This window comes from Rhinopithecus roxellana, chromosome 18 (assembly GCF_007565055.1).
Source record: "Rhinopithecus roxellana isolate Shanxi Qingling chromosome 18, ASM756505v1, whole genome shotgun sequence".
Classification (NCBI taxonomy): Eukaryota; Metazoa; Chordata; class Mammalia; order Primates; family Cercopithecidae; genus Rhinopithecus; species Rhinopithecus roxellana.
The window spans coordinates 56,838,788-56,863,266 of NC_044566.1; the positions used below are offsets into that span (position 1 = coordinate 56,838,788).

Sequence of the window (24,479 nt, forward strand, 5' to 3'; positions counted from 1 at the left end):
TGTTACAACAATTTCATTTCTCATTTTTAAATATTAGTTTGAAAAGAAGCAGTTTTATGAGAAACTCTGATATACATTTATTTTCTTGCCTGAAGTCCTCCAGCTTACCTCTGAGATGACTAGAAGGGAATGTCTTTCTTCTGCTATGAATTAACTCAGCTATTATACAGTTTGGGAATCATTGGGCAATTTTGGATGTTTGCTAACTAATGGGAAAGAAATATAAACTACTGAGAATCAAGGGCCATACTAAGTTTCCATAAACAGAAAAAAAAAAAAAAAAAAAAGGCCTTTTTATTTCCTAAGAAGCCATCAGAAGCCTCCTAGAGGTATCTTGACAGGTAGGTAGGGAGTCTTGCTCAGGTCTGTGAAATAAGCAGTGATGGTGCATGGCTCACTACGCCTCTCACTTACTGCAGTCATTTATCATCAACTTCCTGTTGATTTAAAGAGGACACTGATTTCAACATGAAAAAGAGCTGGACATCTAGCTTCGTAAATTTCAGCTATGCATAGCCATATAAGACAATTTCTAAATTATGGCTGTCACTAAATATGTGAACAAAGTCATTCTCTGTGATTTCCATGGTGTTGAAACCAATTTGGAATTCACTTAATGAATAAATGATTTCTTAGATTGTCAAAAACTGCTTTTCATTTTTTAAGCATATAAAATATTATAAATAATACTTTTCAACTTTTCCTGTGATCGCATTTAACTAGTAGTTTATTCCCTTCAATCCCTTTCCTGATTTACTCCTTTCAACATTTTTTGTATTTCATCTACACCAATTAGTGTGGATGTTTCTCATTCAGCAATGTAAACAATGACATTTTGTGAAAGAGCAGTTTCCGTACTAAAGCTAAACAGAATTTCTATACTGTCTATCTCATCCATCTTGAAATAACAGTTCAGAGTAGAACATAGGAAATGAGACAAAGTCCAAAAGAAGAGATGGTTAAAATTCTGTATTATGTCTATATTAGTTTGGTCAATTTGTATAAATGATTTTGTCGATTCTCTATAACTATTCAATTAAGAAAAAGGTCAAAGTATTTAGTAACATTTTCAGTGTCTGATGCAATAAATGAAGGGATTTAAAAATGAGTAAATAGAAGTTCATTATTGAGTAACTATTGCTCAAACCTATTCACAGGAATTCAAATTAGTTATGGAATCAGATATACAATTTAAAAGAAGATTTTACCAACATGATCAGCTAAGCAGCATTCATTACAAATATATCTTATAGATACCACTAAAGAAAGGTTTGATGAAATTTACTATTATCTCTATTAGAGTAAAGCCATTATTGAATAAAATACCTAATGGAATCATGAGTGGTAGTGGGAATGATGACTTTTCAATAATTTGAGCTTTTAAAATATATTTTTTCTCTTTTATCTCCATCTCCTATTTTCATTTCCTTCCACTACCTTAGGCAATAACTGTAATGTATTTAATGTTTCTCCTTTTATTCGCATGTGCCCTTATAAAATATCACTCATTCTTTTGTGGATATACTTTTGAACTATAAAAATATATAGGGTCAAAATTTTCATTTTGTTCCTTACGTTTCTCACTTAGTATTATTTTAAAAATCTACCTGTGTCACTGTGTGACTAGCCCATTGCTTCTCATGGCTGCACAAAACTCCCCTGGTAACAAACACCAGGCTGCCTCTAATCCCCATGACACATGCCTGTGATAAATGCCCCTTTTGGATCTTTGTGAGAATTTCTTTGGGATTTATAATCTGGAGTAGAACTGGGAGTGCATACTTAATGTGAGTCATCAATGCCCACTCTCTAGCAGTGCATGACAGTTTCTATACACCTTATCTCCATCAACTCTTAGTATTATCCAGGTTTCTAATTTTGGCCAGTATAAGGGATACAAAATAATATCTCATTGTTTTAATTTGTATTTCTCAAATTACTAACAGATTTGATAGCTTTTTAATATGCTTGCTGGTCTTTTGGGTTTCCTCTTCTGTAAATTTCCTGTTCATATCCTTTACCCATTTAAAAAATGGAGGTTCTTGTCTTTATATTGTTGATTTATATATTTAATTTTATTATTAATTTTTAGACAGGATCTCACTCTATGGCCCAGGGTGGAGTGCAGTGGTGCGATCTCAGCTCACTGCAACCTCCGCCTCCTGGGCTCAAGTGATCCTTCCACCTCAGCCTCCTGAGTAGCTGGGACTGCAAGCATGTGCCATCATGCCTGGCTAATTTTCGTATTTTAGTATTTTGTACTTTTGTATTGCAGGGACAGGGTTTTGCCATGTTGCCCAGGCTGGTCTCAAACTCCTGAGCTCATCTGATCTGCCTGCCTCGGCCTCCCAAAGTGCTGGCATTACAGATGTGAGCAACTGCACCTAGTCTGATTTACATATTTTAGGTAAGAGTTCCTTGTTGGTTTGAAACACTGCAAATGCATTCTCCCAAATGTCATGTATCTATTAACTTTATCCATGTTCTTTGTTACATACATTTTCTTAATTTTGAGATCATCAAATCATGTTTTAAAAATGTTTATGCTTTGGGGTTTTGTCTTGAATTACAGAGATAACTATATTTTTATCAATTAGCTTTATATTTATGGTTTTACTTTTTATATTTTGATCTTTAATTAATCTAGATCTACTTTCATTCATATATGATATTAGATATGGGTCCAGTATTATTTTTGTTTATACAGTGAGTCAGTTTTTCCAATACCGTCTATTAAACAAAAATTCCTTTTCTCAGAGATGTATGGTGTTATCTTTACTGTGTGAATATATATTTGAAATGAAGATATAAAACAGTCATTATTTACAGATAATATCATAATCTACATAGAAGTCCAGCCTCCTTCCTCCTTTTTCTTTTGCTCTCTCTTCTATGTATCTATCATGTCTAGATATGTGTCCCCAGCTTTCTATATTTTTCATTTCTATTATTACCTTATCTTTATATTCTTTTGTTCTCTCTTCTATGTATTTATCATGTCAACATATGTGTGTGTCCAGCTTTCTATATTTTTAATTTCTATTATTATCTCAATTTATCTTAATTATCTTATTTCTTACGTATTTCAACATGTGGTAGAATTTATTCTTTTTTTCAGGATTAACTAGGCTATTCAGGAACATTTATTCTTCTTCATAACTTTTACATTAAGTGTATAGATATAGCAAAAGAATTTGATTGGAATGCCAGTGAATTTATCAATTAATTTGTGAACACTGATATTAGGTTTTACTATCCAAGCTCCCCAAATATCTTGATTTATACAGATCATTTTCTATGTCCTTCTTTAGAGTTAAAAATTAAAATTTTGTCCATAAAAGTTTTATCTTAGTGTTCTTGGTTAAGTTTATTCCCAGATACTTCATAAATTTTGATGCAACTGTAACATTTTAAAACTATACTTAATACTTGGTTATTAATGATGTAGAACAATGATACTGGCTTCTAGAAGTTGATTGTGTTTGTAGCAACTCTTAGTAGTTATACCTATAACTTTTTTTTTCTTATAGAATTGTTCTTAGCCTTAAGAACTATGTAAAACAGCAGTGGTGATGTGGAAAATCCCTGTCTTTTTCCTGATCTTAAGGGTTAAACTCTACTTAGTTCTGATGCAACACACATACACACACACACACACACACACACACAGACATATACACATACACAGGCATATACACACACATTTAGTAACATTGATAATAGTTCATTTAGAATTTTTATATTTACAGCTGTACATGAAATAAGCCTTATTTCTTTTTCCTCCCCTTCACTATTTTTGGAATTGAGATCCCATTTGCCTCATAAAACTAGCTGGATAGCTTTCCATGTTTCCTGAAACAATTGGTATAAGAAAATGAATTCATTATCTGTTGAAAATTTGGTAGAATTTACGTGTAATGTAATTTGGGCCTTGAATTTTGGGGGGGTTGGGATGGGAAGATTTTACCATTTACGTTTCCGTAAGCCTTGGAAGTCTCAATTTTGACATTTTAAATATTTTTCTCAGTATTCATCCATTTCATCTCAGTTTTAAAATTTATTAGCTCATAGATGCTCATAATAGTCTTTTTTTGCTTTTTTTTTGTTTTTATTATACTTTAAGTTCTAGGGTACATGTGCACAACAAGCAGGTTTGTTACATGTGTATACATGCACCATGTTGTGTGCTGCACCCATTAACTCGTCATTTACACTCGTCATTTACATTAGGTATATCTCCCAATGCTATCCCTCCCCCCTCCCCCAACTCCATGACAGGCCCCGGTGTGTGATATTCCCCTTCCTGTGTCCAAGTGTTCTCATTGTTCAATTCCCACCTATAAGTGAGAACATGTGGTGTTTTTTTGTCCTTGTGATAGTTTGTTGAGAATGATGGTTTCCAGCTTCATCCACGTCCCTACAAAGGACATGAACTCATTCTTTTTTATGGTTGCATAGTATTCCATGGTGTATATGTGTCACATTTTCTTAATCCAGTCTATCACTGATGGACATTTGGGTTGGTTCCAAGTCTTTGCTGTTGTGAATAGTGCCACAATAAATATACGTGTGCATGTGTCTATACAGCAGCATGATTTATAATCCTTTGGATATATACCCAGTAATGGCATGGCTGGGTCAAATGGTATTTCTAGTTCTAGATCCTTGAGGAATCGCCACATTGCCTTCCACAATGGTTGAACTAGTTTACAGTCCCACTAACAGTGTAAAAGAGTTCCTATTTCTCCGCATCCTCTCCAGCACATGTTGTTTCCTGACTTTTTAATGATCGCCATTCTAACTGGTGTGAGATGGTATGTCACTGTGATTTTGATTTGCATTTCTCTGATGTCCAGTGGTGATGAGCATTTTTTTCATGTGTCTGTTGGCTGCATAAATGTCTTCTTTTGAGAAGTGTCTGTTCATATCCTTTGCCCACTTTTTGATGGGGTTTTTTTCTTGTAAATTTGTTTGAGTTCTTTGTAGATTTGTCAGATGAGTAGATTGCAAAAATTTTCTCCCATTTTGTAGGTTGTCTGTTCACTCTGATAGTAGTTTCTTTTGCTGTGCAGGAGCTCTTTAATTTAATTAGATCCCATTTGTCAATTTTGGCTTTTGTTGTCATTGCTTTTGGTGTTTTAGTCATGAAGTCCTTGCCCATGCCCATGGCCTGAATGGTATTGCCTAGGTTTTCTTCTAGGGTTTTTATGGTTTTAGGCCTAACGTTTAAGTCTTTAATCCATCTTGAATTAATTTTAGTATAAGATGTAAAGAAGGGATCCAGATTCAGCTTTCTACATATGGCTAGCCAGTTTTCCCAACATCATTTATTAAATAGGGAATCCTTTCCCCATTTCTTGTTGTTGTCAGATTTGTCAAAGATCAGATGGTTGTAGACGTGTGGTATTATTTCTGAGGGCTCTATTCTGTTCCATTGGTCTATCTCTCTGATTTGGTACCAGTACCATGCTGTTTTGGTTACTGTAGACTTGTAGTATAGTTTGAAGTCAGGTAGCGTGATGCCTCCAGTTTTGTTCTTTTGACTTAGGACTGTCTTGACAATGCAGGCTCTTTTTTGGTTCCACATGAACTTTAAAGTAGTTTTTTCCAATTCTGTGAAGAAAGTCTTTGGTAGCTTGATGGGGATGGCATTGAATCTATAAATTACCTTGGGCACTATGGCCATTTTCACGATATTGATTCTTCCTATCCACGAGCATGGAATGTTCTTCCATTTGTTTGTGTCCTCTTTCATTTCACTGAGCAGTGGTTTGTAGTTCTCCTTGAAGAGGTCCTTCACATCCCTTGTAGGTTGGATTCCTAGGTATTTTATTCTCTTTGAAGCAATTGTGAATGGGAGTGATTTGGCTCTCCATTTGTCTGTTACTGGTGTATAAGAATGCTTGTGATTTTTGCACATTGATTTTGTATGCTGAGACTTTGCTGAAGTTGCTTATCAGCTTAAGGAGACTTTTGGCTGAGATGATGGGGTTTTCTAACTATACAATCATGTCATCTGCAAACAGGGACAATTTGACTTTCTCTTTTCCTAATTGAATACCTTTATTTATTTCTCCTGCCTGATTGCCCTGGCAAGAACTTCCAACACTATGTTGAATAGGAGTGGTGAGAGAGGGCATCTCTGTCTTGTGCCAGTTTTCATAGGGAATGCTTCCAGTTTTTACCCATTCAGTATGATATTGGCTGTGGGTCTGTCATTATTTTGAGATACATCCCATCAATACCTAATTTATTGAGAGTTTTTAGCATTAAGGGCTGTTGAATTTTGTCAAAGGCCTTTTCTGCATCTATTGTGATAATCATGTGGTTTTTGTCTTTGGTTCCGTTTATATGCTGGAATACATTTATTGATTTGCGTATGTTGAACCAGCCTTGCATCCCAGGGATGAAGCCCACTTGATCATGGTGGATAAGCTTTTTGATGTGCTGCTGGATTCAGTTTGCCAGTATTTTATTGAGAATTTTTGCATTGATGTTCATCAGAGATATTGGTCTAAAATTCTCTTTTTTGTTGTGTCTCTGCCAGGCTTTGGTATCAGGATGATGCTGGCCTTATAAAACGAGTTAGGGAGGATTCCATCTTTTTCTGTTGATTGGAATAGTTTCAGAAGGAATGGTACCAGCTCTTTCTTGTACCTCTGGTAGAATTTGGCTGTGAATCCGTCTGGTCCTGGACTTTTTTTGGTTGGTAGGCTATTAATTATTGCCTCAATTTCAGAACCTGTTATTGGTCTATTCAGGGATTCAACTTCTTCCTGGTTTAGTCTTGGGAGGATGTATGTGTCCAGGAATTTATCAATTTCTTCTAGATTTTCTAATTTATTTGCATAGAGGTGTTTATAGTATTCTCTGATGGTAGTTTGTATTTCTGTGGGATTGGTGGTGATATCCCCTTTATCATTTTTTATTGCATCTATTTGATTCTTTCTCTTTTCTTCTTTATTAGTCTTGCTAGCAGTCTATCAATTTTGTCGATCTTTTCAAAAAAGTAGCTCCTGGATTCATTGATTTTTTGAAGGGTTTTTGTGTCTCTATCTCCTTCAGTTCTGCTCTGATCTTAGTTATTTCTTGCCTTCTGCTAGCTTTTGAATGTGTTTACTCATGCTTCTCTAGTTCTTTTAGTTGTGATGTTAGGGTGTCAATTTTAGATCTTTCCTGCTTTCTCTTGTGAGCATTTAGTGCTATAAATTTTCCTCTACACACTGCTTTAAATGTATCCCAGAGATTCTGGTATGTTGTGTCTTTGTTCTCATTGGTTTCAAATAACATTTTTATTTCTGCCTTCATTTCGTTATGTACCCAGTAGCCATTCAGGAGCAGGTTGTTCAGTTTCCATGTAGTTGAGCGGTTTTGAGGGAGTTTCTTAATCCTGAGTTCTAGTTAGATTGCACTGTGGTCTAAGAGACAGTTTGTTATAATTTCTGTTCTTTTACCTTTGCTGAGGAGTGCTTTACTTTCAACTATGTGGTCAATTTTGGAATAAGTGCAATGTGGTGCTGAGAAGAATGTATATTCTGTTGAGCTGGGGTGGAGAGTTCTGTAGATGTCTATTAGGTTCTTGGTGCAAAGCTGAGTTCATTTCCTGGATATCCTTTTTAACTTTCTGTCTCGTTGATCTGTCTAATGTTGACAGTGGGGTGTTAAAAGTCTCCCATTATTATTGTGTGGGAGTCTAAGTCTCTTTATAGGTCTCTAAGGACTTGCTTTATGAATGTGGGTGCTCCTGTAAAGGGTGCATATATATTTAGGATAGTTAGCTCTTCTTGTTGAATTGATCCGTTTACCATTATGTAATGGCCTTGTCACTTTTGACCTTTGTTGGTTTAAAGTCTGTTTTATCAGAGACTAGGATTGCACCCCCTGTCTTTTTTTGTTTTCCATTTGCTTGGTAGATTTTCCTCCATCCCTTTTTACTGAGCCTATGTGTGTCTCTGCACATGAGATGGGTCTTCTGAATATAGCATATGGATAGGTCTTGACTATTCATCCAATTTGCCAGTCTGTGTCTTTTAATTGCAGCATTTAGCCCATTTACATTTAAGGTTAATATTGTTATGTGTTAGTTTGATCCTGTCATGATGATATTAGCTGGTTATTTTGCTTGTTAGTTGATGCAGTTTCTTCCTAGCATTGATGGTCTTTACAATTTGGCATGTTTTTGCAGTGGCTGGTACTGGTTGTTCCTTTCCATGTTTAGTGCTTCCATCAGGAGCTCTTGTAGGGCAGGCCTGCTGGTGACAAAATCTCTCAGCATTTGCTGGTCTGTAAAGGATTTTATTTCTCCTTCACTTATGAAGCTTAGTTTGGCTGGATATGAAATTCTGGGTTGAAAATTCTTTTCTTTAAGAATGTTGAATATTGGCTCCCACTCTCCTGTAGCTTGTAGAGTTTCTGCCAAGAGATCTGCTCTTAGTCTGATGGGCTTCCCTTTGTGGGTAACCCGACATTTCTCTCTGGCTGCCCGTAACGTTTTTCCCTTCATTTCAACTTTGGTGAATCTGACAATTATGTGTCTTGGAGTTGCTCTTCTCGAGGAGTATCTTTCTGGTGTTCTCTGTATTTCTTGAATTTGAATGTTGGCCTGCCTTACGAGCTTGGGGAAGTTCTCCTGGGTAATATCCTGCAGAGTGTTTTCCAACTTGGTTCCATTTCTCCCCGTCACTTTCCAGTACACCAATCAGACGTAGATTTGGTCTTTTCACATAGTCTCATATTTCTTGGAGGCTTTGTGTGTTTATTTTTACTCCTTTTTCTCTAAACTTCTCTTCTCTCTTCATTTCATTCATTTGATCTTCAATCACTGATACCCTTTCTTCCAGTTGATCGAATCGGCTACTGAAGCTTGTGCGTGTGTCACGTAGTTCTCGTGCCATGGCTTTCAGCTCCATCAGGTCATTTAAGGACTTCTCTACATTGTTTATTCTCTTTAGCCATTTGTCTAATCTTTTTTCAAGGTTTTTAGCTTCTGTGCAATGGGTTTGAACTTGCTCTTTTAGCTTGGAGAAGTTTGATCGTCTGAAGCCTTGTTCTCTCAACTCGTCAAAGTCATTCTCCATCCAGCTTTGTTCCGATGTTGGCGAGGAGCTGCATTCCTTTGGAGGGGGAGAGGTGCTCTGATTTTTAGAATTTTCAGCTTTTCTGCTCTAATTTTCCCCCATCTTTGTGGTTTTATCTATCATAAGTCTACCAAAGACCAAAGTCTTTGATGATGGTGATGTACAGATGGGGTTTTGGTGTGGATGTCCTTTCTGTTTGTTAGTTTTCCTTCTAACAGTCTGGACCCTCAGCTGCTGGTCTACTGGCGTTTGCTAGAGGTCCACTCTGGACCCTGTTTGCCTGGGTATCAGCAGTGGAGGCTGCAGAACAGTGAATATTGCTGAACAGCAAATGTTGCTGCCTGATTGTTCCTCTGGAAGCTTCGTCTCAGAGGGGTACCTGGCCACGTGAGGTGTCAGTCTGCCCCTACTGGGGGGTGCCTCCCAGTTAGGCTACTCAGGGGTCAGGGACTCACTTAACGAGGCAGTCTGTCCATTCTCAGATCTCAAACTCCATGCTGGGAGAACCACTACTCTCTTCAAAGTTGTCAGACAGGGACATTTAAGTCTGCAGAGGTTTCTGCTGCCTTTTGTTCGGCTATGCCCTGCCCCCAGAGGCGAAGTCTACAGAGACAGGCAGGCCTTCTAGAGGGGCGGTGGGCTCCACCCAGTTCGAGTTTCCAGGCTGGTTTGTTTACCTACTCAAGCCTTAGCAATGGCAGGAGCCCCTCCCCCAGCCTCACTGCCACCTTGCAGTTTGATCTCAGACTGCTGTGATAGCAATGAGTGAGGCTCTGTGGGCGTGGGACCCTCTGAGCCAGGCTCAGGATATCATCTCCTGGTGTACCGTTTGCAAAGACTGTTGGTGTGCCATTTGCTAAGACTGTTGGAAAAGTGCAGTATTAGGGTGGAAGTGACCTGATTTTCCAGGTGCCGTCTGTCACAGCTTCCCTTGGCTAGGAAAGGGAATTCCCTGACCCCTTGCGCTTCCTCGCCCTGCTTCGGCTCATGCTCGGTGGGCTGCATCCACTGTCCTGCACCCACTGTCCGACAAGCCCTAGTGAGATGAACCTGGTACCTCTGTTGGAAATGCAGAAATCACCTGTCTTCCGCATTGCTCACGCAGAAGAGCTCTAGACTGGAGCTGTTCCTATTCAGTCATCTTGGAACCAGCCGTAATAGCCTTTAATTAAATTTAAAAATATTTATGTCTATAGTTATTTACCCTATTCTATATATTACAGAGGCAACATAGTGAATCAATAAATAATTGATTGCAGTTAAATAATTTTGTCTTTTTTGTTATAAAATTAAATGACAAAGAAACAATGAGGTAGGAGGTTAAATAAACTCTTGTCAATTTTTTATCTTGCCACTTACTGTGCAGAAAGAAAAGAAGATACAGTTTAACAGGTAAAAGCTAAATCTAGTTCAAAATCAAATGAATATCTAAGAATGGAACATTAGCTATCAATAATTAAAATATAACAACTTTTCTAAAACTGAAGCCTGACATTAAGACTCTTTACGATAAACAGCATTGACCGGTCATTGGTATCTGTTTATTTTGTTCTTTTCAAAGCCGTTTTTATATACAAACCCATTTGGCATTTTGAAACGGGATTTTTAGTACAATACTTACATTGGAAAAATGTAAAGAAATACTTGATCACTAAGCTATTAGTCTCATAATGCTCTTAATCGCTTTCTTTACCCTCTACTTGCATATCTAGAGGCAGAAGCAATTGTGTTAAGCCTAGATAAACCAATTCCCAACCCATAGCTCTGCCCTGGGGATCTGCAAGGAAGGAAATAAAGAGTGGTATTTAAACTAGAGAGGATATCTCTTAGATGGATAATATTTCCCTCATTCTAATTTCTATTTTGTCCCATGAGTATTAGATGGTACAGAATTCTTTCTCTAGCAGGTTTGGCGTAAAGCTTCTCTGAAATTTATGAAAAAAAGAAAGTAGACTACTGAATTTAACTGTGAGGAGACAATATTTCTCCTGAATTTTAACATTTAAGAATATTAAATACCCATGTCTTCTTCTAGACCAGAGCAAAAATATTTATTTCCCATCCCTTGTTTTCATTACCTCAAAAATCTGCTTTTGGGATTAAAAAATTCTCTAAATAGAGTTGCATATATTCAAGTAGATAATCAGAAAGCCATATTGTCACTTCTGTAGTGTCTATGCCATCTTCTTTTCATAATTTAACTGAAGTTATAGCTATTACAACTTCAATAATTCAACTGTTTTAAGCAGAGACAATATAGTTGTCTTTGATGTTTATTTTGAGGGGCTTAAATTATTCTAGTACTTGACTGTTTCTGGATGTATAAGACAGAAGATTATTTCTAGCCCTCACAGCTCTCCACATGGGTTACTACAACGTACTTCAAACTTCTGTAATCCAATCTGTCTGGCGCCCTGCTTGTGGGACAGACTTGTCAAGCCATCCTGTCCACATTGCCATTCTCTATTTCAAAGCTGCCACTGATCCTCCCAGCATAACCTATGTGACTCAGGCCTTTCAAACCTCCATCCCACCTTTCCCCACTGTTTCTCAGGACTTCCTGATATAAATCCTTAGTTTCCCTAGCATAGACACTTCACAGCCCTTAGGCACACAGCAGCTGGTGTGACCTCAGAGCTTTTGCTTTCTTTCTCTCTAGCCTGAAAGCATTGTCTTCCTGCTTTTTGAAGACCTACCCATCCTTCTTACTCAAGTTCAGTGTTTGCTTCCTGTGTTCTCAGCTCTCACTTGTTTTTTTCTATGAATTTCTATCCAACACTTTTCAACAGTATCCTCCTGTTACTTAATAGAGTAAGATAACCATGCAAACTTACTTGTGAAATCATTTTACAACAAACTGCAAGGTACTGTACAAATGAATGGGATGATTGTCAATTAGCACTTCATTGTTTCCAAAGTTAATACTATATCCTCAATTAGAATATAAGCCTTTTGAATATAGGGACTTTACCTAATTCTTATCTTGCATTTCCCATAACTCTTAACCTATCATTGGATAATAATTATTTAATAAATATTTATAGGTTTATTAATTAAAGCAGTGGAAAAGATGTGATGGTCACAAAAGGAAGGAATAAAAGAAATGTCAGGAATGAGGGTGGGGCTGGGGAAGAAGCTCATTCATTCACTCAGCAACTATTGATTGGCCATCCGCTTTGTGACAGACCCTCTTCTAGATTGTAAGATTATAGCAGTGAACAAAAAAACCCAAAGTCCCTGCAAGAGAGTTTACATTGTAGTGGGAGGAGACCAACAAAAACTAAGATAATTAGTAAGATACAGGGTGTGTCAGCAGGTGACAAGTGCAAAGGAAACAGAAAAGCAGGATGGGGAGCAGGGAGTACGTGTAGTGGGGAGAGGATTGCTGATTTAGGGGAGGAGGTCAGGGAAGGCGTCCCTGAATTTGTGACAATTAAGGACCCTGATGAAGAAATGAACTGTAAAGACATCTGGGATAAGAGCATTTCAGACAGAGGGAACATTCATTCGTTCAACATGGAGCACCTGTTATGTGCCAGGCAGTGTTCTAGGCCCTGGGATACTGTGATAAACAAGACAAAACCTCTGATTTCTGGGAGTAGATTCCACTGAAATGCGAATAAAGAAGGTGAATATAGTCTAATCTCCCTCCTGTCCCAAATTACTGACCACCTACCGTATGTCAGACATTAGCCTTGGAGGACACATAGATGAATAAGCATTCGACGTCCTGAAAAAGATTACAGTCTAGTGGAGGATACACATGTTCTCCGGCTATTTCCGCTGCTTAGAATTTCTGCTAAAGGGCCAAGTTGACAATAGGAACTAAACACCCATGCTTTCGTTTTAGCAGAACTCTCTAAAATGTTCTTCCCAGATGGATTTATCTATCTCTGCTGCTGTAGCCGTCACTACTCTGCACGCTTATTCCCAACCCTTCACCTGCCTCAGTAAGACCAGAGAAACCTGAGGGAAAACGGCCACTGGTAGTAACTCCCAGGGAGATAACAGGCTCAAATTTTAAAATACACCCAGAATCAATAATTTCTTACTACTTTTTTACTGCTACCCCTGGTCCAAGCCACCATCATCTCTCACAATACCTTCTAGCAGATCTTCCTGATTCTACCCTTGTAGAATCATTCATTTCCAACACTGCAGCCAGAGTGATCCTTTCAAAACATAAGGAAGATCAGTCACTCTTCTGCTCAAAACATTGCAAGGACTTTACATTTTACTCATGGTAAAAAGGCAAAGTACTTACGATGGCCTTCGAGACCCTGTGTGATGCTCCCCTACTATTACTCGGTCCTCTTTTCCTACTGTGTGCCTACTTGCCCAGCCTTTCCTGGCCCACCGGCCTCCTTGCCAAGCACATCCCTGCCACTGGGCCTTTGTTCTAATGTTCCCTTTGCCCACAATGCTCTTTCCCCAAGAGAGTCACTTGGCTCCCTCCCTCTGCTCTTCCAGGCCTTCCTCTAATCTCCCTTCACAGGGAGGCTGTCCTGACCGCTCTCCCCTGCAGGTACTCATGGTCCCCTTTTCTTGCAGTGTTATTTTCTACCACCGATCACCTTCTAACATACTAGATGTTTCACTTTTAAAAAATTGTCTATTGCCTGTCTCCCTTTGATCAAAAGTAAGCTCCAGGAGGGTAGAGATCCTTGCAAACACATAAAACATCACCCGGAACACTCAGCAGGTATCTGTTCAATAAACACTATCAGTGTTTACTGGGACTGTTTGTTTATTTGTCTGTGCCCCTATCTAGAGGGAACCTTCTGAAGCCACTCACTGAGTTGCTTACCTTTGTGTTCCCAGAGCCCAGACCAGGATGAAATGAATGATAGCCCCTTTATAACTATGGAATGAACGAAGGAATTTCTCTACTCTAGTTTCACTTAGAGTAGGATCCACGGCCATTCTTTGTATTTTCCATAATGCCTTGCTCATAACTAGCTCTCAGTAAAGACTTACGGAACGAACAAGTCCTCAATTTAAGAAATAAGGAGGACACTGCAATTCCAAGAGATAGGGTGTCTTATTTCCAAGTGTCATGGTGTGTTGTAAGCTGCACCTGACAGTGATGACTTAAGAATGACGCTGTATGGCAGACACACCTGAATGCAGTTGAGAGTCTCAAGCTAGGGAATTGGGGTGGCCAACCTGGAGATCCATTCCTTACCTGTGAGGAGTATCTGAGCCCCCTCTGGCCCATCTCAAGGAACACAGGCCATAATGGGAATCAAAGCCCTTTGTTTTGAGTTAAATGAAGGTTGCCAGATAGAGGTTGTTGTGGTTGGGTGGGGGAGTGTTAAGTAAAAATGTGATATAAACAGCAGGCTTTTTGCAAGTGATTGCAGTTCTGCTGTCCAGTCTGCTGCCACTGAGTCATATGGGTCTCCTGTCCAGCCTGCTACCACTGGACCTTCCCTAATAGGTAAGTCACCAGTAAAACTATGTCATGCTCACAGCTCTGGGTCTCTTCTTTGGCCTCTAGAACCTGGTGCCATCCCTGCTGAAGTTAATAGGGGTTCATTCAGCACAACACATGGCTAACAGGTGTTCCAGAGATGGCACTCAAACACAAGATGTCTATCTTCATATTTTGAATTCCTACATAAGACTTCCAAAAATTCTTATGTTATTTGCTCTAAATTCTTTTTTAAGCCGGGTTTTTAAAAGTAGATTATACCCCAAATGCAAATTTTTACATTTGCATTTGGGGTATAATCTACTTAAAAAAAAACTCGGCTTAAAAAGAAACATTTTCTTTGAAATACAGACATTCTGTAAAGGCTATAATACAATATGAGCAGAGCCACACTGGAGCTTGGCTTGCCCTGCCTCAGTTGCTGTGCCTGCTCTGCTGACTGCAGACAGCCTGCACTTGGCCCAGCAGCACCAGGAATTTGCTGGGCTGAGGGCTAGAGGAGATTGTCAGTGCACATCCGTGAAAGGGCCTTTTTCTAAAACAAATTTTTAAAAGAGTAGATTATGATGGATGGACCCAGCATTAGGGTAATGTTATCTGAGATACTTTCCATTTCTGTCCTTTGTCAGAAGGTCAGATTATAATCAGGTTAGAACTAAACACAATGCTTTATTAATGTTTCATGAGCAAGTCAGTCGTAATAAACCTAGCTTCATGTGGATAAATTAGACCAATTCTTGATGTATAAACTTAATGACCTTAGAATTCATTGAAATGTCTACTAAAAGTATCTGTATGACTTTTCCAGATTTTCTAGTGAGAGTAAATTTTGTATTTCACAGCTCTTCAGTGAAACATAATTCTTGGCACTGTATTTACAAAACAAACAATTCTAACCAATTGTATATATGTTATTGTCCAAAACTTAAACAACGAAGTACTGCTTCATTTTTAAAAAATAAAAAAATGAAATTAGGTTGTAGACATGTAAAGTCTGCGACAAATGCATCAAATATCTGCTGTTCAATTGCTGGCATGCAATAATAAAGCTGGGCATTTAATCATCAATGATATCACTTTTTATAATACTTTGTCATCTTTGCCTTGAATTTCTTAATGACAGTTTGAAAGAAGGAGGGAATACTCATAGATACAGAATACTAATCCATACAAAGAAATGGAAGTTTTTTTTACCACTGTGAATGTCATTTCTTCGGAATATATGACATTTTCATTTTATACTTTAGGTTCATTACAAAGAACTCTTTCAAATAACTGAAGATAATCCTAGTCAAAATTATAAATATACTAGAGCACATTTTCTCTAAACCTATTTCATAAGAACTAAATCCTGTATGAATTACCCAGCCAATATAGTTAGAAACTTTTAAAGTTACAAAACAACATAAAAAATAAAGCCTATATTAAAGGAATTTATGGAAAATTTAAATACCTGATATTTTATATTAGTACCTAGACTTTGTATATTACATAAATACTCATCAAATAAACATTCCTTCAGCAAGTATGAACATATGTAGATAACTGGTTAAACTTTTTAGTTTTACTACAGATATCTCACATTATTTCTGCAAGAGATCAGTATGATCATTTCCTAGCAGTAGGATAAGAAAACCGACCAGGAGTTGGAGCCACAGAAACTATGAAAAAGGTGCTATGAAGGAAAACTTCAAGTTGAAGCAGCACAGAAGACACTGCGAGAGGAGCGGCTGCAGAGTCATGCAGCCACATTTCACGAGATGTCTTTGCATAGCATTGATGCTTAAGACAGTTCTCAGAGGCAGCAGCGTGGGCTTGTCCTTTAGCTCTAATTCTGAAGCAACTAAGAATGGCTGCTATAGGTGTTGTGGATACAGCTTTTTGTTGATACATAAGGTAGCTTTCCCTTTCTATTCTGTAGGCTTCCTTCAAGGAAAACCCAGAAGCACAACACAGAAACAATAAGCACTTTTCAAGTAAGGCATTCCTACATGCGATTCATTTCACCCGGCACTGCTTCCAGGTGATGCAGAGAACAAAGACTGGGGCAGTTTAATTATCCTGAATATGCAGAATTTTGTATAAAACCTTTCGCTCCATGGAATAAAGGTTCAGTTCACAAGTCTTACCAGATTCATTAATTCCTATGATGAAATAACAGGAATTTGGTTTAGAATACAGGGAAACTGCAGTGCCTTGCTTCTTTCATTCCTTCATGAACACAAGTTGGAACTTACTACTTATTATTAAAATGGACTATTCATTTCTGAGAATGTTTTGTATTTCCAGAGATGCACAATATGTATCTTTCATATATTAGTCAGTTGTAAAACTTAATTCTTTTGAATATGCGAGAGTAAATATTTGAGGAACAGTGGCTTCACTGAGCAATTCTTACAGTTCCTAGTGCGTTGCGCACAGCTGGCTGGATTAATATGTAATTTACAGGGATGCTACATAGTGAGGCTTATTTTAAAGAAGCACACTTTGATTAAAGTCTGCTTATCAGCACTTCAGATGTTAAAAAGACAAGTTATAACAGGTAAGAAGTATATATAAACAGAAGTCAATTCTTAAACTGGTCATGTTAGTGTCAGGAGTAAATTATTTGCTATATTTAATTTATGTGCAATATAAGTACTCCGAGCAATTATAAATTTTAAAAATTGTTACTCAAAATTTGTATTCATGTGTTTTATTCGCTCTTACAGAAAGAGGGAAAACCTACTTCAGAGTTTAAACTGTCTTTATAGTATAATATCATTTTTTCAGGCTATTCCTTTCAATGCATGATCTGTTAATTCTCTAAAACCCAAATGACATGAAACCATCTGGTGAGAATCAGGTTTTTTAAAGAGACTTTTTAAAAGAAAACCTGTGTATTGATCACACGTGTACTGAGATAGACCAGAGTGTCACTGATGAAGACTGAATTTTAAATCTGGGTCACAATTAGGTGTTTGGAGGCCACCCAAGCACAGATACATACAGTTTGCAAATAACAAACAAGATATTCCAAAGTTTCTTTACAATTTGGTGATTGAAATATATATTGCAGTAGAAACGGTATTATTCTACTATGGTTTTGTTCGCAAGTCAATCTATAAATTATATTTAATTCAAACTACAGGTGGAATTTTGCAGACTTTTAGATGGAACTAGGGGACACTACATTGAGAGTTCCAACTTGTAACACCAAGCATGGTTAGTTAGAAAAGCACATGGGTTCAGACTTTCCATGAACCACTTTGCCTTCCTACGCCTCAGTCTCCTCATTCAAATAAAGGTGTATTCCAGCTCTAAAATCCCATGACTACAAAGCTTAGAATGTAAATAAATATCATTTCTTCCATTTGTAGAATTGAAGGAGGACACCCTTCCTCTCATACCAGATGGGCAGAGGGAGCTGGTATTTCCTCAGCTGTAAGTCGAGGGCTTCCTGGCAGTGAAAGGAAGCCTAATGGGTGAGGGTGGAGAGTAAAAGATATAAAAACAGGGACCACAGACAGTCAGGTCCTAAAAGCTGCTGGGGCTGGACCATGATACTAATCTTGGATCAATTCTCATCTCTTCCCGTCTTCTGCTCACCCTATAGGACTCGCTTCTGATTTCCTTCTCTTCTCCTTCTCCACAGCTCCTCTTGCCACCACCACTTACCTATCCTGGAGACTGTGAATAAGAAACTGACACCTTGATAAGTTGGTGGTATTTGGCATGTAAATTTACCTCAATGGGGCCGAACGTGGTGGCTCAGGCCTGTAATCCCAGCACTTTGGGAGGCTGAGGTGGGAGGATTACTTGAGCCCAAGAGTTCGAGACTCTTCCATCTCTATAACAAATTTAAAAAATAGCTGGGTGTGGTGGCATGCACCTGTGGTCCCAGCTACTTGGGAGGCTGAGGTGGGAGGATCACTTGAGCCCAGGAGTTCAAGGCTGCAGTGGTCACTGACTGCACCACTGCACTTCAGTCTGGGCAAGAGTGAGACCCTGTCTCAAAACAAGCAAGCAAACAAACAAAAACAGCTAAAAATAGAATTACCATATAATCCAGCCATCCCACTAGGTATTTACCCAAAGGAACTGAAATCAATATGCTAAAGGGATATTTGCATTCCCATGTTCCCTGCAGCATTATTCATAATAGCCAGGATATGGAAACAGCCTAAGTGTCCACCAATGAATGAATGGATTTTAAAAATATGGTATATATAAACAATGACATAATACTCAGCTTTAAAAAACAACAGGAAATTCTGTCATTTGTGGTAACATGGATGAACCTGGAGGATATTATGTTAAATAAAACAGGCCAGGCACAGAGACACAAATAATGTATGATCTCACTTACATTTGGAATCTAAAAAAGTCAAACTCATAGAAGTAGAGAGTAGAATGGTAGTTACCAGAGGCTGATGGGAGATATGGATAGGGAAAGGGGAAATGTTGGTCACTGGGTGCAGTTACAGTTAGGAGGAATAAACTCTGGTGTTCCATTGCACAGCAAAGTGCAATAATCTGACTATCTATTTATCTATCTATCTATCTATCTATCTATCTATCTATCTATCTATCTATCGATCGATATAGCTAAAAGAGAGGATTTTAAATGTTCTCACCACAAAGAAATGATAAATATTTGAGGTGATGGATATGCTAACTATTCTGATTTGTATACATATATCAAAACATCACAGTATACCCCATAAATATAAACAATTATTAATTGTCAATTAAAAATAAAACAAAACTTAAAAGATAACCATAATGCTTCAAAAAAGTTCTCACTTACGAAAACCTAGAAACTTCATTTATCGGAAAAGTTTATTTAGTTGGATTGCATTACCACCCAACACACTAGGTGAATGTAGCATTTTCTGCAGATACAGGTAGGTCTTGCTTGTTTAGCTTATACCAACATTAATTATTTGATGGTTTCTCATCAATAATACTTATTAGTTTTTCCTACATTCAAAACATTTGGGGTATCGTACTGCCTAGGGGATTTGTCTTTAAAAGCAAGACTGACTTTTCTATTTCATTTAGGCACATCAGTAATAAAATTATTAATTCTGGGGGCACACAAACTTCTTTGACTATGAAGGACACAAATTCTGTGTCTATAATGAATCACTAAATGTTTTATTAAAATAAGTCTAAAAATGTTTTAGCATTCAATAAACACATGAAGAAATGCTCAATATCATTAGTCACTAGGGAATATATATTAAAATTGTAGGCCAGGCTTGGTGGCTCACGCCTGTAATCCCAGCACTTTGGGAGGCCGAGGTGGGCAGATCACGAGGTCAGGAGATAGAGACCACCCCAGCTAACACGGTGAAACCCTGTCTCTACTAAAAATAAAAAATTAGCCAGGCATGGTGGTGGGCACCTGTAGTCCCAGCTACTCAGGAGGCTGAGGCAGAAGAATGGCGTGAACCCGGGAGGCGGAATTTGCAGTGAGCCGAGATCGTGCCACTGCACTCCAGCCTGGGTGACAGAGAGAGACTCCATCTCAAAAAAAAAAAAAAAAAAAAAAAAAAATGGTAAAGAGATATTACCTCACATTCACTAGAATGGATGTAATTAAAAAAAAAAAAAAAAAAAAACCAAAACAAAACAGGTAATAACAAGTGGGAGTGAGGATACTGAGGAACTGGAACTTTCATACATTGCTGGGCAATGCAAGGTCATTTTGAGAAACAGCTGGGCAGTTTCTTAAAAAGTTAAACATACATTTACCACATGACCTAGCAATTCTACTCCTAGGTCTACACCCCAAATAAATAAAAATGTATGTTCACATAGAAACTTAAATATGACTGTTCATAGCAGCATTACTCAAAATTGCCAAAAAGTAGAAACAAATCAAATGTTCATCGACTGATGAATAGGTTAACAAAATGTGATATTCCACACAATGTGGTACTATTATGTAAAAAGCGGAGCAAAATATCAATAATACCAATACATGCTACAACATGGGTGAATCTCAAAAACTACTCAAAGAAGTCAAACCCAAAGACCACAGTGTATAATTCCTTTTATATGAAATACACAGAAAAGGCAAACCTTTGGAGATAAAAAGTTGATCAGCAGTTGCCTTGGGCTGGAGGTGGGCAGGGGATCTTTCTGGGGTGGTGAAAATATTCTAAGATTAGACTGTGGTGATGGTCATATAACTGTTAAAATTTACTAAAAATCATTAAAATTGTACACTGAAAACAAGTGAATTTTATGATATATAACTTATATTTTAATAAAGCCATTAAAAATGTTTTGGCATCATCTAAGTGACAGCAAGAAAGTGATTTTGTTACATTTATCAGTGCTTAGTTCTTTTTTATGGCTAACTAGTACTTCATAATATGGAGTTACCATAGTTTATTTTAGTTTGTTTATCCATTTACCAGGTGAGAAATATTTGGGTAGTTTCCAGTTTTTGACGAAAGCAAATAAAGCCATTATAAACATTAATGTACTCATATGAATATAAGTTTTCATTTTTGGGCGGCTAAAACCAAGGAGTAGGGTTGCTGGATTATATGGTTGGTGTGTGTTTATAGGAAACTACCAAACTTTTCTACCAGCAGGATAAGTGAATTTCGGCTATTGTGCATCTCTACCAGGGCTTGGGACGTCAGAGGTTTTTTTTACCCCCTTTTAATTTTTAAAGTCATTCTAATGTGTAATGGTAGCTTACTGTGGTTTCAATTTAATTTTAATTTATGGATTAATTTTTGATATGAGGCATCTTTTCATGTGTTTATTTGCCATCTATATATCTTCTTTGCTGAAGATTCTTTTGCTCCTCCTTTAAAAAAATTAATTATCTTAATTTTGTTATTTATTTTTGAGTGCTCTTTATATATTTTAGATCCTAGTCCTTTATTAGATATGTTTTGAATTTTTTTTTCTCATCCTGTGGCTTGTCTTTTAATTTTCTTACAGTAGTGATCAAAGAAGCTAAGTTTTAATAAAGTCCAGTGTATCAGGGTTTTCTTTTATGGGTTGTGCTTTTGTTGTCGTATCTAAAACATCTTTGCTAACATAAGGTCACAAAGATTTCCTCCTATATGTTTCTTTTAGATGTTTTGTAGTTTTGGGTTTCAAACTTAGGTCCATGATCTATTTTGAGTTAATTTTTTTATATGGTGTGATGTAAGGACTGAAACCTTCCCCTTCCTTTTTTTGGATATAGATATCCAACTCTTCTAGCACCAATTTTTCCAGCACCATTTGTTGAGTGCCAATTTATCTTTATTTTGTTTTATTTTTTTGAGAGAGGGTATTGCTCTGGTGGAGTGCAGTGGCGCAATCTCGGCTGGAATGCAGTGGCGCGATCTTGGCTCATTGCAGCTTCGACCTCCTAGGCTCAAACGATCCTCCCACCTCAGCCTCCTGAGTAGCTGGAATCACAGAAACCGTGCCACCACACCTGGCTAATTTTTGTATTTTTTGTAGGGACAAGGTTTCACCAATTTATCTTTAAAGCCCGTTTTGCCATGTTTATTAATCAGGTAAAGCAAGGAACACAGCAGAACAGCTAAGAAGACAGCGTGAGCTATGAGCAGACTGGACCATAAAAGGAGGAAAAACTGTGGGGACCAATTTCTATAGCGAACAAATTATTTTTCAGTGGACGAATCTGGAGGCATTTGACCAATCACTTAGTCCACTGTTTCCTACGTCTGCATTTGGAAGCATCAGTGCAGACCTACTCCTAAGAAGAGCGATCACTGAGGACCTTTACTTCCACCTCTCTTTGCTATGACTTTGGTTCATTTACAGAGCAGGCAGCTTCTGTGGTCTTGGTAGAACGCTGACTAGCTGTGTTCCTATTTCCAAACAGCATTCTGCCCAGGCTTTCTCTATTTGGAGAAGTATTTACATGTATTATAATTGAGTACTAGTTAAAATACTTAGTTATGCTTGTTCTCACTGAAATTTGCTATTGGTAATGCAAGATAAAGGAGTTGTTGCAAAAACTGAAAGGTGACATTCACACTATCTCTCCAACGAGCTATTTCTCTAATGGCTTCTTTTCAATACAAAAAAGTCTCTGCTTAAATAACTATAATGAGAAACTGATCTTAGATAACTGCTTTCAAAAATGCTAATGCCAAATGCCCTCTGCTTTTCACAACACAATTTCGTTAATTTAGGCCTCTACTAGAAACTTAAGACAAGATGGTTTAGCTCATATACATGAGAGCCCATTTCCCCAATTTTTAAAAACATATGTCCTTTCCCTGTATCACAGTAAATCTTCCCACATCCTAAAACTTTCTTCTCAAACTTTTAGTCTTTTCTTAAGAAGGCAAATCCGTTTCCTACAGTTATCTCTACACTGAATGGAATGGGTACCACTGAAAATAGTACTCTCCTAGAAGGAAATGTGGCCTAGTCCTGGGACTGGGAAACAACAGTGGCCTCCTGCTCATCCAGTCTGCATCACTGCATGTTTAGAAGTCTAAAAAATGTCATATTCATTTCTTGGTACATTATCAGTAAACATTAGCAAATTAATAAATGTGAAATGTCCAGTGGATAATAAAGATAACTACTCTATTTTTCTTTAATGCATATTTAAGCTTGGTATACTTGCAATCTTTTATCTGTGAATGATCTGCATTAACCATGTTCATAATGTTAAAGGAAATAAATAAGTTCTCGATTGACAATTATTAACCTAAAAGTAGAGATCCAATAATCTCAAAGAATTTCACAAAGAAGAGACAATATCAGATGTAGCTGGCATATTGGAAAGAGTATGGCTTGGGAGTTAAAACTATCCTGTACTTGAATCTGGGTTCTGCCATGGATAAATTATAAAACATGTCTGGCCTTCATGTTTCTTATCTGTAAAACAAAAGTTAAAATAAATCAAGTGCCAGCCAGGCGTGGTGGCTCACATCTGTAATCCCAGCACTTTGGGAGGCTGAGGCGGGCGGATCACGAGGTCAGGAGATTGAGACCTTCCTGGCTAACAACGTGAAACCCTGTCTCTACCAAAAATACAAAAAAAAAAAAAAAAAAAAAAAAAAGAAATTAGGTGGGCGTGGTGGCAGGTGCCTGTAGTCCCAGCTACTCGAGGCTGAGGCAGGAGAATGGTGTGAACCCGGGAAGTGGAACTTGCAGTAAGACAAGATCGCGCCACTGCACTCCAGCCTGGGCAACAGAGCAAGACTCTGTCTCAAAAAAAAAAAAAAAAAAAAAAAAAAAAAAAAAAAAAAAAATCAAGTGCCTTGCTTAATGCCTGACAGGTAAGAGGCACTCATTATCAGCACCCATACGAGAATTCTGTTCAATAGCATGATAAACAAAAGCATTGGTCCAACAACGATTGGCTACTTTGCTTGCTTGAGTAAAGGATTCATTCAGTTTGACTAGTTTGTACTTAACAGACTGTATGCTAACAGCAATGAGATTACTGCACCTCTATAATTCATTAATTCATTCATTTACTCAGAAATATTTACTGAACAACCAGTATGTGCCAGGCAGGGTTCTGAGCTCTGGAGCTACAATGGAATGATGTGCCTGAGAGATACTGATATACAGTGAGCTTGTAGGGTTGCATATGGAGAGCTGGTATCCTTACATTGATATTTATAGATAACATTCAAGTATGTAAGAATAATGTGGTGATGAAATACCAATTCTAAAAAGAAACAGAAATTTTCAGAAGTATATATTAGTAAAAAATAAGTCATTCACATTAAAAATATAAATTGAAGAAATAAGCTATTGTTCAAGGGAACAGTATGAAATAACTGCATATATCTGAAAGTGCCAATTTAACAGATTGAGAAGTGAGAGAGATTGGCAATAAGACTTATGCAAAACATGAAATTTTCTAAAAAAAAAAGAAGGGGGGAGAACAGATTGCAGATTATCTAGATGACGCTTTTAAGCGTAGGTATATTACATCAGCAACTTTCTAAAATAAAGTACATTAAAAGTAAAGT

General features: G+C 37.5%; 1 protein-coding gene across 4 annotated transcripts in view; it reads right to left on the reverse strand.

The window, feature by feature from the left end:
• The window catches only part of NBEA (neurobeachin), a 774,301-nt gene that overhangs the window by 52,322 nt on the left and 697,500 nt on the right, over nucleotides 1-24,479 (reverse strand). The gene's annotated exons all lie outside the window — the stretch shown is intronic.